The sequence below is a fragment of the Leopardus geoffroyi genome, chromosome D1 (assembly GCF_018350155.1).
Source record: "Leopardus geoffroyi isolate Oge1 chromosome D1, O.geoffroyi_Oge1_pat1.0, whole genome shotgun sequence".
Taxonomy (NCBI): Eukaryota; Metazoa; Chordata; class Mammalia; order Carnivora; family Felidae; genus Leopardus; species Leopardus geoffroyi.
In genome coordinates, this window is record NC_059329.1 from 43,336,018 (window position 1) to 43,349,349 (window position 13,332).

The 13,332-nt window shown below is 37.3% G+C and overlaps 1 non-coding gene across 1 annotated transcript; it reads right to left on the minus strand.

The window, feature by feature from the left end:
- Positions 1-4,398: 4,398 nt before the first annotated feature.
- Positions 4,399-4,505, minus strand: LOC123602870. Its single transcript, XR_006714624.1, has one exon. It is a non-coding gene; the product is annotated as a U6 spliceosomal RNA (small nuclear RNA).
- Between the last annotated feature and the right edge of the window lie 8,827 nt (positions 4,506-13,332).

Sequence of the window (13,332 nt, forward strand, 5' to 3'; positions counted from 1 at the left end):
CCTGGGTGGCTCAGTCGGTTAAGCATCCGACTTCGGCTCAGGTCATGATCTCGCAGTTTATGAGTTTGAGCCTCACATCAGGCTTTGTGCTGGCAGCTCCGAGCCTAGAGCCTAGAGCCTGCCTCAGGTTCTGTGTCTCCCTCCCCCTCGGCCCCTACCCCACTCATGTTCTGTCTTTCTCTCTCCCACAAAAATAAATAAATATTAAAAAAATTTTTTTGTAAAGGAAATAAAGTGTAAAAATTATCTTTTATTTCTAGTTTGGAAAATGATTTTTCCCAGAGTCAGTTCAGATCATCAGAACATCTTCACATCTTGAACTGGTGAACGTTCAAGCCACAGTGCTAATGAGCAATGATTAATCTTTTTTTTTTTTTTTAACAAACAAAAAAGGGAATAAGTATCCAAATACTTATTTGGATTTCCTTTCTGCACTAGAAAGTACAGAGATGTAGTTAAGAGAAGCATGATCAGTTCATCTGTGTTTTTGGTATTTCCCCATGGTGATCAATGCCACTTCTTGGGAGTCCTTACCCATTGGTAAGAGCCTTTTAAATCTAGTCTGCAAACTGAAGGTTTTAGAAGGAGAGCATAGTAGGACTTTTACAACAAAGGGTTTCTAACCAATTCAGCACACTAAACTTTCATGTTGATGGCTATAAAGACTATTACATATACACATTATGTTGAACATTTCAGGTGCTTTATGAGTTCTGAAATTGCATAAAAACTGCATAAATCTCTAAGACCTAAAAAAAACTTAGTAACACATAAGATAATAGAATAAAAAATAATCGGGGCTCTGCGGCACCTGGGTGGCTCAGTTGGTTGAACAGCCGACTTCGGCTCAGGTCATGATCTTGCAGTCCTGAGTTTGAGCCCCGCATCAAACTCTGTGCTGACAGCTCAGAGCCTGGAGCCTGCTTCAGATTCTGTGTCTCCCTCTCTCTCTACCCCTTCCCCATTCATGCTCTGTCTCTCTCTGCCTTTCAAAAATTAATAAATGCTAAAAAGAAACAAAAAACAAAACAAATAAAACTTAAAAAAAAAAATTAATCGGGGCTCCTGGGTAGCTCAGTCAGTTAAGCATCCGACTTCGGCTCATGTCATGATCTGACAGTTCATGAGTCTGTGCCCCACACTGGGCTCTGTGCTGACAGTTTGGAGCCTGGAGCCTGCTTCAGATTCTGTGTCTCCTTCTCTCTGTCCGTCCCCTCACTTGGACTCTGTCTCTCTCTCTCTGTCAAATATGAACATTAAAAAATTTTTTTAAGTAAAAAAAAGAATAAAAAATCATCAATTTAATATAATAAATATTATTATATTACAAATGCTATAGTTACACAGATATTTTAAATCTTGATGTCATTTTAAATAACTAGGAAAGCTGTTTGTTTGCTTGGACAAGACCCAACCAGGACAACAGCTAAATTGAAAGTATTTGTAGAGGAGAAAGTAGGCATGAAGATATTTACTGTAAATTCCATACTCATCAGGGTCTACTGAGTGGTCTTATCTCTGGAAGCTCTGGAAGGTCTGGAAGGTCTGCTGCTATCAGGGTCAGTAGGAACTCTCTGCTCCCTGAAGCCTGGAAGCTGCAAACTCAGCCAGTCTTCCCTGTAAAAGAAGTCCTCTCTGGACAGACGGGCTTTTTATATGGTCAGTCTCACCTAAGGTCACGCCTACTTCTTGAGATTGGCTATTGTCTTCAGAAAGAATCAGAAGTGGCTGATTAGATAACACAGAAAGGTATAAAAATGGCTTATTAGGGTTTACAGCATCTAGAGAACAACCCTTGAGAACTAATGCCCTAACAGAATCTGGACTTGTTTTGGGGTATGATGGAAGGAAGTTGAACTTGCACAAGTTGTTCAAAAAGACATTCAAGTTTTTATTTAAGTTCTACTTAGTTAACATATATGGTAAAATTGGTTTCAGGTGTAGAATTCAGAGTGATTCGTCACTTACATACAACACCCAGTGCTCATCATAACAAATGCCCTTCTTAATACCCATCACCCATCTAGCCCATCCCCCACCCACCTCCCTCCAGCAACGCTCAGTTTGTTCTCTATCTCTTACAGTTTGTTTCCCACTCCTGCCTCTTTCTCCCTTTATTTTTCTTTCCCCTTTGCTCCTCTGTTTTGTTTCTTAAATCCCACATATGAGTGAAATCATGTAGTATTTTATTTGTTTTTCTCTGACTGACTTATTTCACTTAGCATAATATACTGTAGCTCCATCCATGTCATTTCAAATGGCAAGATTTCATTCTTTTTGATTGACATCACTTTTTTTAATGTTTATGTATTTATTTATTTAGAGAGAGAGAGAGAGAGAGAGTAAGAGCATGAGTGGGGGAGGGGTAGAAAGAGAGGGACAGAGACAATCCCAGGCAGACTCCATGCTCAGCACAGAGCGCCACATAGGGCTCCATCTCATGACCACAAGATCACGACCTGAGCTGACATCAAGAGTTGGAGACTTAACGAACTGAGCCATCCAGGCGCCCCTGACCTCACAATTTTTTAAACTTGTTTTCTTACTCTACTTTTTAAATTTCTAATCGCTAATTAAACTCCAGCTATTGTTTATCTGATTATGTTAAAGCAATCAAACATTAAATGGAAAAACCAACGCATCTGAACTGTGCAACTTTCTCATAAAAATATTTAAAAAGGGCACGTAGGCATTTCAATTGGGTTTTAAATAATTGTATATGTAATAGTTGGTGGAATTAACTCTTCTAGTGTTTTTCATACCTTAAATATTTGATGGCTATTTTTTTAATGACTGGTTCATGTAAAAATAAAATCTATTTTGTGGACTTATGTATCTTGGTGAATAATTTTAAACCAAATACTTTGTGTATTTGTGTGTGTGTGTGCACACTTATATTATCATATAAGGTGATAATACCTATTTACACAAAAATTATGTGCAGAATTATCTTTAATAACATGCATAAAATAAAAATACTTATAAAATATAAATTTTAAAATTTATGAATTAATAAATATAAAAAATAATAAAATTACTTTTAAAAAAATTTATTTATTTATTTTGAGAGAGAGAGAGAGTACAAGTGGGGAAGGGGCAGAAAGAGAGGGAGAGAATGAGAATCCCAAGCAGGTTCTGCACTGTCAGTGGAGAGCCTGACGCGAGCCCAATCTCACAATCATGACCTAACCTGAAATCAAGAGTCAGACACTGAACTGACGGAGCCACCCAGGTGTCCCCAGAAAATTTTTTTTTAATCGAGGTATAATTAACATATAACATTATATTAGTTTCAAGTGTTACAACATGATCTGGTATTTTTATATATTGCAAAATGATCATGATAAGTCTTGTTAACATCCATCACAATACATAGTTACATAATTTTTGTCTCATGATGAGAACTTTTAAGACCTCTCTTCCCAATTTACAAACATGCAGTACAGTATTGTTAACTATAGTCATCATGCTGTGCATGCTGTGGAAATTATTTTTAACAGAGGTGCCATACTGCCTGTGTTTTGTTGATGCCTATCACAGTTTAACAAATCACCAATGCTTGCCTATAGGTTGTCTCACTAAGTTATCTAATGCGTGGGAGTTTAGGCCCTATTTTTATAAACATGAAAATAATCTAACCTTACTAGGAATTTTTGAAAGTAAAAGTTTAAATAAAAATCACCTTTTAGAAGGGGTGCCTGGGTGGCTCAGTTGGTTGGGCATCCGACTTCAGCTCAGGTCATGATCTCAGTCTGTGAGTTCGAGCCCCGCGTCAGGCTCTGTGCTGACAGCTCAGAGCCTGGAGCCTGCTTCTGATTCTGTGTCTCCTTCTCTCTCTCTACCCCTCCCCCGCTCATGCTCTGTCTCTCTCTCTGTCAAAAATAAATAAACATTAAAAAAAAAATTAAAAAAAATAAATAAATCACCTTTTAGAAACTTTGACGGGAGTATCTTTTATATACATTTGTAATAGATGGAAAATAAACCAGATTGTAATTTTTTTTTTTTAACATTTAAACTGTGTACCAAGTTTCTGGACCAAATTGTGTAGGATAAGTTAAACTTAAATTGCATTCTATTAACCAATATAAGTGTATTCTGTAAGCATAGTTATGTTAAATAAAGTTTTAAAAAGAAAGAAAAAAAATTATTTGGGGCAGCTGGGTGGCTCAGTAGCTTAAGTGTCTGACTTTGGCTCAGGTCATGATCTCACAGTTTGTGAGTTCGAGCCCCATGTCGGGCTCTGTGCTGACAGCTCTGAGTCTGGAGCCAGCTTCAGCTCCTCCTGGCTGTTCCTTAGTCCCTTGATCTCTGTAGCAATAGATTCTCTGCTGTCCTTTATATTGTTTTCAAGCCCAGAGATTAATTTTATGACTATTATTCTAAATTCACTTTCTGAAAAATATGGAATGCTTCACGAATTTGCGTGTCATCCTTGCGCAGGGGCCATGCTAATCTTCTCTGTATCGTTCCAATTTTAGTATATGTGCTGCCGAAGCGAGCACTGGAGCAGCTTCAGATTCTGTGTCTCCCTCTCTCTCTCAAAAATAAATAAACATTATTATTTTTTTTCATTATCAAATTGTGGGGCACCTTGGTGGCTCAATTGATTAAGCATCTAACTCTTGATTTTGGCTCAGGTTATCATATTGCGGTTTGTAGTTTTGAGCCCCGCATCAGGCTAGACATCTGCTGACAGTGCAGAGCCTACTTGGGATTCTCGTTCTCTCTCTCTCTGCCTCTCCCCTGCTCTCTTTCTTTCTCACAAAATAAATAAATGAACTTAAAATAAAATAAAATAATAAAATAAAATAAAATAATAAAATAAAATAAAATAAAATAAAATAAAATAAAAATTATCAAGTTGAAACCAAACATAAAAGCTAGTATATACTAAAAAAGGTAAAGTAACTACTGAATGCATAGGATTGTAAATTAATATAAGCTTCAGAAGCATTATTTGACTAGCAATTATGCTAGTCAAATGTATTCTAAGGAGATTAAGGAAAGGAAATAGTAAATACTATATATATATATATATGTATATATAGATATGTACATGATGACTTTTCCAGGAATTTTAATTTGGGGAAAATTGCCTCAAACATTTCTTAACAGGTTGCATATCCTCTACATAAGCATAGAGAGGAAGGATTTTCTAGTATTCTCATCTTTCAATAAAAATTAAATGGTTATGTGTGCAGGAAACCCCCTTATAGTGTTGCTAAATGGTGCGCTCCCTTACAGGGATTTGTCCAACATTTGTTTGCACCATTATTTCCTGGATTTGTGATCACTTTACACAGCATATAAAAGTCCTATAGACCACACTCTGTGATCTCATCCCTACCTCAAATAATAAATATAGTAATTAAGCAGTTGCTATCCTGAGTAAGTTTTACTGAGTACCATAACAACCTCTCAATTCCCTTCCCCCAAAGGGGGAAGTTACCTAGTTTTCAAAGGTAAGTTAGACAAAACTCCTAGAATCAGAGATTATAAATTAGTAGGGAAGATGAATGCATATATAGAGAAATAAGAAATCCATAACGTCTCAAATAAGAAAGAGAAATCTGGGGCTCCTGGGTGGCTCAGTCAGTTAAGCTTCTGACTTCGGTTCAGGTCATGATCTCATGGCTCACTAGCTCAAGCCCCACATCAGGCTCTGTGCTGACAGCTCAGAACCTGGAGCCTGCTTCAGATTCTATGTCTCCCTCTCTCTCTGCCCCTCCCCCACTCACACTTTGTCTCCCTCTCTCTCAAAAAAAAAATAGACATTAAAAAATTTAATAAAAAAAAAAGAAAGAAATCTGCTGTGTACAACTGGAGAAGAAAACAAAGAGCAGCTGACTGACTCCAGACATTCTTTCCCCCTCAACTTTCTGTGGGAAGAGCACCCTGCAAAACAAAAACATTGATTAAAAAGGCTTAAGTTCCCTACCGCAGCCAACAATGAGCCTGCCAAAAACTAGAAGAAATCTATTCCTATCATGGACTAATTCTTGAACATTTGACAGATGTGGATTCACCAAGGTTTATGGGCTTAGCTTGATAGAAACCTAATATGAACATAAATCTGAAAGTGTATAGTTGAAAAATTGTATCTTCTGTTAGGCTAAGGAAATGCTAATATCACAGATATCAGGCCTTTTTGGAAATAAAAAGTGGATCAAAAAATAATTTCAAAAGTGCATTGATAATTTATTATGCTTAGAGATTCCCATGAAGGATAGTTTGCACTGACAAGGTTAAAAAGGACTTCCATTTCATTCGCCTCACATGGGGCAGATACTGTGAGAAACGGGACCCAGGCAGCAACACACCCATCTGGATGACACCATGGATTATAATACAACCAATGCCTGGCTTCCACCAAATTTTTGCACCTCAAAATCACGGGTGATGCCATTCAACTCTGCTCCTAGCAAACACTAATGAATTCCAGGTTGACATCAGTGTGGTTGGAGGGAATAGTTGGTGAGTCTTTTTACCAGAAGGTGGTCAAAAGCTTATAAAACTGCTGTCAGTACTACTTGGGCAATTAGAAATAGATGTAAACACTTCAATAGGAAAAACAGCCCAAATTAGCCTGATCATCTGCTCTCCAACGAATATGAACAACTTTTGGCCAGAAAAATTTAGGACAAATTCAGACCATAAAGCCAGGTATCAATCAGACTGGCATTATCCATAATACTGCATAGCAAGAACCCAAATGCAGCAGCTACAAGAGCCATTAGAAGTGGGTCTCAGGGGCTCTTGGGCGGCTCAGTGGGTTAAGCGTCCTACTTGGGCTCAGGTTGTGGTCTTGTAGTTCATGGGTTCGAGCTCCACGTCAGGCTCTGTGCTGACAGCTCTGAACCTGGAGCCTGCTTTGGATTCTGTGTCTCCCTCACTCTCTGCCCCTCCCCCACTCATACTCTATCCCTCTCTCTCTAAAAAATAAAATGAGAAAAAATAAAATAAAATAAGTGCACTGCAGCTTCCTGGGTTACCAAATCTTAAATAAAGTCAGGCTCACTGCTTGAAGGAGTGTGATTTCTTTTTCTTGTCTAATTGCTTTGAATAAGTCATCTATAATAGTGTTGGGAAGTGGAAATAGCAGACATTCTTATTTCATTCCTATTCTTACCTGGGAGCACATAAGAATATTCTTACGTGTTTCATTCTTATATAGCTTTGAGTTATATCAAATGCTTTTTTCCTGCATCTATAAGAATGATTTTATATATATATATATACATATATATATGTATACATATATATATATACTCTCTAATATATATGTTAGAGGCTGTGCTATAATTTTCACTTCTTGTAATACTCTTGGCAGGATTAGATATCAAAGTTATGGGTTGGGAAGTATTAGTTTACTTCTCCAGAATACTTTGCTGAAGTTTGCGTTATTTCTTTCTTAAATGTTTGAAAGATTTCACTGAAAGAGATCATTGGAGTTTTCTTTGTGAGAAGTTTTTTTTTAAACGATAAATTTAATATCTTTAATGTAAATCATACCACTCAGATTTTCTATTTCTTCTTTTGCTAGCTTCTATAAGATATATTTTTCAAGGCGTTTGTTAATATTATCTGAATTGTCAAGTGCATAGGCATAATATTGTTCATAAAATCCTCTTATTGTCTTACTTACATCTAAGGAATTTATACATTTGCCTCCTTATTCTTGATTTTTAAAAATATTTATTTATATATTTTGAGATAGAGAGAGTGCATGTGAGGGAGGGAGGGGCAGAGAGAGAGAGGGAGAGAGAGAATACCAAGCAGGATCCATGCTATCAGCACAGAGCCCTACTCCGGGTTTGATCTCATGACTATGGGATCATGACCTGAGCCGAAATCAAGAGTCAGATGCCTAACTGACTGAGCCACCCAGGTGCTCCATTTAACAAGAACATAAGATAAGCATTATAAATGTTCTCATGATGGTAATTTTAGAGGAAAAGTCGATTAGCCAGGTTGGTTGCTTTATAAGACAGAACTCACTGGTAACTGTAACTTGGCATCCTAATGAGCATTAGTGAGGGTCTTTATTTTCTGGATAATGTGGCGGTCTGGATTTAATTGTTCAGATTTTTTGTGCAATTTTCAAAGACTAGACACTTAAGATGTTGTGTTACACTCTTAATAGAAGATTAGGTTATTGTAACTGTAAACACAAGTTCAAGTCCTTCTGCCCGGATTTACATAATCACCTAATCTATTAAGGAAACATCAGCAAATACCAGCTGGTGGTAGATAATTAGATCAGTTTGTCTGATGTCGTTATTTGATTTTATATTTTCAAGCCCACATAAGGTGACTTCACATATGCTTTTCAGTGACCATTCTAAACCTAAAATCTATTAACTACAATAGGACTCTTGCATGAATATTTTTTTAAAATAAACTTTACTCTTTAGAACAAATTAAGGTTCACAGCAAAATTGAGGGGAAGGTGCAGAGATTTTCCATATACTCTCTGCCCCTATACATGCATAACCTCCCTCATTATCAACATCCCTCACCAGAGCAGTGCATTTGTTACAATTCATGAACCTACAATGACATATCCTTGTCACCCACCCAGAGTCCATAGTTTACCCAGGAATTCACTCTTGGTACTGTACATCCTATGGATTTGGACCATTTATAATAAAATGTATTCATCATTATGGTTTCATACAGAGTAGCCTCACTGCCCTAAACATCCTCTGTGGTCCAGCAGAATCCTCTATGCTGATCATCTTTTTTTTTTTTTAATGTTTATTCATTTTTGAGAGAGAGAGCATGAAGCAGGGGTAGGGGGAAGAGAGGGAGATAGGATCTGAAATGGGCTCTGTGCTGACAGCAGAAAGCCCAATGGGGGAGTTCAGGAACCATGAGCCAAAGTGAATGCTTAACTGAGTGAACCAGGCTCCCTGAATCCTTTTTTTTTTTTTTAATTTGTTGGATGTTTTTCCTAAAAGGCAATTAAAAATAAATATTCTCTGATACAAATAAAAAGCCATGAGTTCTGTCAAAAATATGTCCTTTAGATTAGAAAGCTTTATACGCATTTGGTATATATATGTTTTATTATAAAGAACTACTTTTTTGCTGTTTGTGAGCTTTTTTAAAGTTAAAAATGTGTTCACAAACCAAAGAACAGTCTGAATAACTTTGAAGATAACTTTGCTCCTCAACAGCAGAACCACCTATGGGGACTGAGTTATAGGTATAGAATCGTAAAAAAGGCTGCAGATCACTGGATCAATATTCTGATGTACAAATTAGTTGTAGTGCTTTAGACAAATTCCCAAATCACTGAGCAAAACAAATTTATAGATCATAAGTTTGTAAGGGGTTAATGAACTGTTGTGAAGCATTATTTACAACTATTACTATGAAAAACAAGAAAGACTCAAAGCATGTTTTTTTAAGTTTATTTATTTATTTTTGAGAGAGAGAGAGAGAGAGAGGGAGAGCACACGCGCACAAGTGAGGGAGGGGCAGAGAGAGGGAGACAGAATCAAAAGCAGGCTTCTGGTTCTGAGCTGTTAGCGCTGTTCTAAGCTGTCTGAGCTGTTCTTCGGGTTCTAAGCTGTCACAGCTGTCAGCTGTGGGCTTAAACTCACAAACCATGAGATTATGACCTGAGCCGAAGTCAGACGCTTAACTGACTGATCCACCCAGATGCCCAAAGACTCAAAGAATTTTTGATGAAATGCATCTGTTGAGAGGTTTATCTGCTAGAATAGGGATCCTTTCAACTCTGGCCAATGTATTATACAGATTAACTTTTTATGTGACCTCCTCCTCATGTTCTCCTAATTTATTCTTGTTCAGTAATCCTCTTGACTCCATGTAAACTTGCCATTTTATTGACCTCTCTGTTTCCTTTTCCTGAGCAATAGATTTATGTTTATCTTAAAGTTGTGGCTGACCTTTAAGAAGGGTAGAGGTTAAGACTTCTGCTGTTTAGGTATGCATATTCCCACTACTTTGTGCCTCGGATTTATGTTCTTATCCTTATTCTTGTATTTCCTTTTCCTCTTAATCTAAACACACACACATACATACATAAATACGTCCTCAGGGAAAAAAGTGGAGATTAATTATTAATACTGAAACTATTGATTTAAAAGAGCCCTTAAGCTAGTTATGGTAACACTTTGTTATATTCATTGCAAATATTTTTCCCAGGATGCTGTTTACATGTGGTTTACATCATTTACTTTGAGATTTTTTCCCCAATTTTTAGGTTTAGTAAGTCCCAATCCATCTAGATATTAAATCACACCCTTTTATTCTGATTTTATGGTTGTATTCTCCATATTTCACTGCTTCCTTCATCTCAATTTATTTTAGCATTCGAGTATATTTGGATTGAATATAAATTGAACTGAATTTAAATTATTTGATTAAAATACATTTTTCGGATTGAATACAAATGAAATTTAAATTACTTGAAAATTTTACTACTTGGCATTGAATTTGATTTATTAATAGCCCCAAATTATTTTTTTTAATGTTTATTTATTTTTTAGAGAGAGAGACAGAGACAGAGCATGAGTGGGGGGAGGGGCAGAAGGTTAACCAACTGAGCCACCCAAGCGCCTGGTTAGCCCCAAATTATTTATTGAAATGCCCAGAAGGCTTTGATTTACTCAAGTAAATGTAGTGGATCGTGTAGGAATTGAAATGTGAGAAATCACGGTAATAGGCCCTAATAATCAGAGATGGCATTCCATGTCTTTTAGACTTTTTAATAACCTTTCCGGTTTTCCAAAGTGTGTACGTTTTATAAACTTCCCTATCAGACGATTGTATAAGGCATTAACCCTTAGATCAATATAACCCATGACAGTAAGATGGAGATATACAGTACTATCCCTGAGACTAAAAAGTAACATTAGTAGACATATTGACTTACTTTTCTATATATATGATTCCAATTTGGTACTTGACTTTTGCGCTGTGAAACCACTCTATGCCTCCTTACACATACACCTTTCTCCTCTAACTGCACAGCAGACAGCCGGTAGCAGCACTGCCTTCAGCACTGTGGAATCCATTATGGTTCTGAGATTGTCCCAGGAGATTAATGAGAAAGAAAGGTCTTCACTGAGGAAGTACATAAGAACACAGTTCATCTTTAAAGTTCATGCATTGTCTTTCCAATTTTATAAACCGGTGAAATTTGGCCTTAGGATAATCATGAAGTTGCTATCCAAAATATAAATAGCATCTTTATCCTTTCATGCCAGTATAATTTAGTAAATGATTTTACTTTCTCGTTATTAAAATCCAGATCAATGTAAAATTTATTTGGTGTATTTTCTTTTCACGAAGTTAGTTAATTCACCTCATATTTATTTATTTATTTTAATTATTATTATTATTTTTTTAAAGAACACTTTTCTTAAGCAGGCTCGACACCCAGCGTGAATTCACGACTGTGAGATCAAGACCTGAGCTGAGGGGTGCCTGGGTGGCTCAGTCGGTTAAGCATCCGACTTCGGCTCAGGTCATGATCTCACGTTTCATGGGTTCGAGCCCTGCATCGGGCTCTGTGTTGACAGCTCAGAGCCTGGAGCCTGCTTCAGATTCTGTGTCTCCCCTCTCTGCCCCTTCCCTGCTCATTCTCTCTCTCTTTCTCTCAAAAATAAATAAACATGAAAGAAAGAAAGAAAGAAAGAAAGAAAGAAAGAAAGAAAGAAAGAAAGAAAGACCTGAGCTGAGATCAAGGGTCGGATGCTTAACCAACTGAGTCACCCAGGCGCCCCTCAACTCATTTTTAAATCACACTCAACAAGAAATATATAACTGCAATTTGGTGAAACACATCTTACAACTATAGTAGGTAGAAATAAACAATAAGTAAATTATAAGATGCATGTAAAAGAATAAACAATAATTCAGAATTTTAGTGTTGGAAATTAGAGTAGGTATCTTCTAATTCAACTGTATCATCATGCTGAAGAGAGAACAAAAAAAAGTGATGCTTATTGCCATATTAAGAGATACTCGGAGCACCTGGGTGGCTCAGTCAGTTGAGTGTCTGACTTTGGCTCAGGTCATGATCTCATACTGTTTGTGGGTTCGAGCCCTGCATCGGGGCTCTGTGCTGACAGCTCAGAGCCTGGAGCCTGCTTTGACTTCTGTGTCTCCTCTCTCTCTGCCTCTCCGTTGTTCATGCCCTGTGTCCCTCTCTCTCTCTCAAAAATAAATTAATTAAAAAAATTATTAAACAAGAAATACCATTCCAATGACAATATTAAACATGTTTTGATTACTAATTATATGCTGGGCACTGTTCTAAGTGCTTTGTATGTACCAGCTCTTTTAATCCTTACAGCAACCTTATGAAATATTGTTTAATACCCATTTCATAGATTAAGAAACTTAAGAGAGTTTTAATAATTTTCCCATAGTCATATTCCAAGTAAAAGAAGCAGCATTTGAACCCAGCAATCTGTCTCCCAAAGCTATGCTTCTGTCCCTGTACAACCTCCAGTAAATGACAATTAACAATAATGTGTTGCCAACATACGTTATTAAACCATGCAATTGCACAAAGTTTTGGGGGGATGCTTATTGCATGCTTACAACTTAACTGAAAATTCACATAATTTTCAGCACTATGTGGGTTTTTATTCATATTTTAGAATGGTGTTGTTCACCTTGTTCCAGGGCCCACGCATCACCTACAGTATGGTCTGACTGTGTATCACTGACATCAATAAAAGCTTTAGTAGGCATGTTCAGGCAGATCCCATTACAAGGCATTGCTGAAATCCTAGTGCCAAGCACACCACTTTCCAGCCCCACCATTTGCCGAACACATCATCTCCCAGACATAACTTCCTATGCACGCTACTGACTATTCACAAAGGAGTGGTTGCTACAGACTGCATTCTGGTATAGAAGGACCAGAGCTACAATAATGATCAAGACTTGTCCCTAATGACTGGTAGAGGTAAAGATAGCAGGGAATGGGCGAACATGCCGGAAGTCTTTGCAGAAGAGATGAAATGTGAAGAGTAAGGGAAGTCTTGTCTTTTCTGAGGGTGAAGCTCTACATGGCATAGGTGTAATGAGAAAAAATTCAGGTTGTGATACCTTGCTGTGTTAATGCCCTTCCAATCCACGTATGCCTAGGCCAGAATTCTTCCAAAAATGTAAATCTTACCTGTTCTCCCCTGCTTAACTTTACTACATGGCTTTTTTTTTTTTTTTTAAGCTTTATTTATTTTTAAGAAAGTGCAAGCAGGGGAGGGGCAGAGAGAAGGGGACAGAGGATCTGAGGCAGGCTCTGAGCTGACAGCAGCGAGCCTGATGTGGGGCTTGAACTCA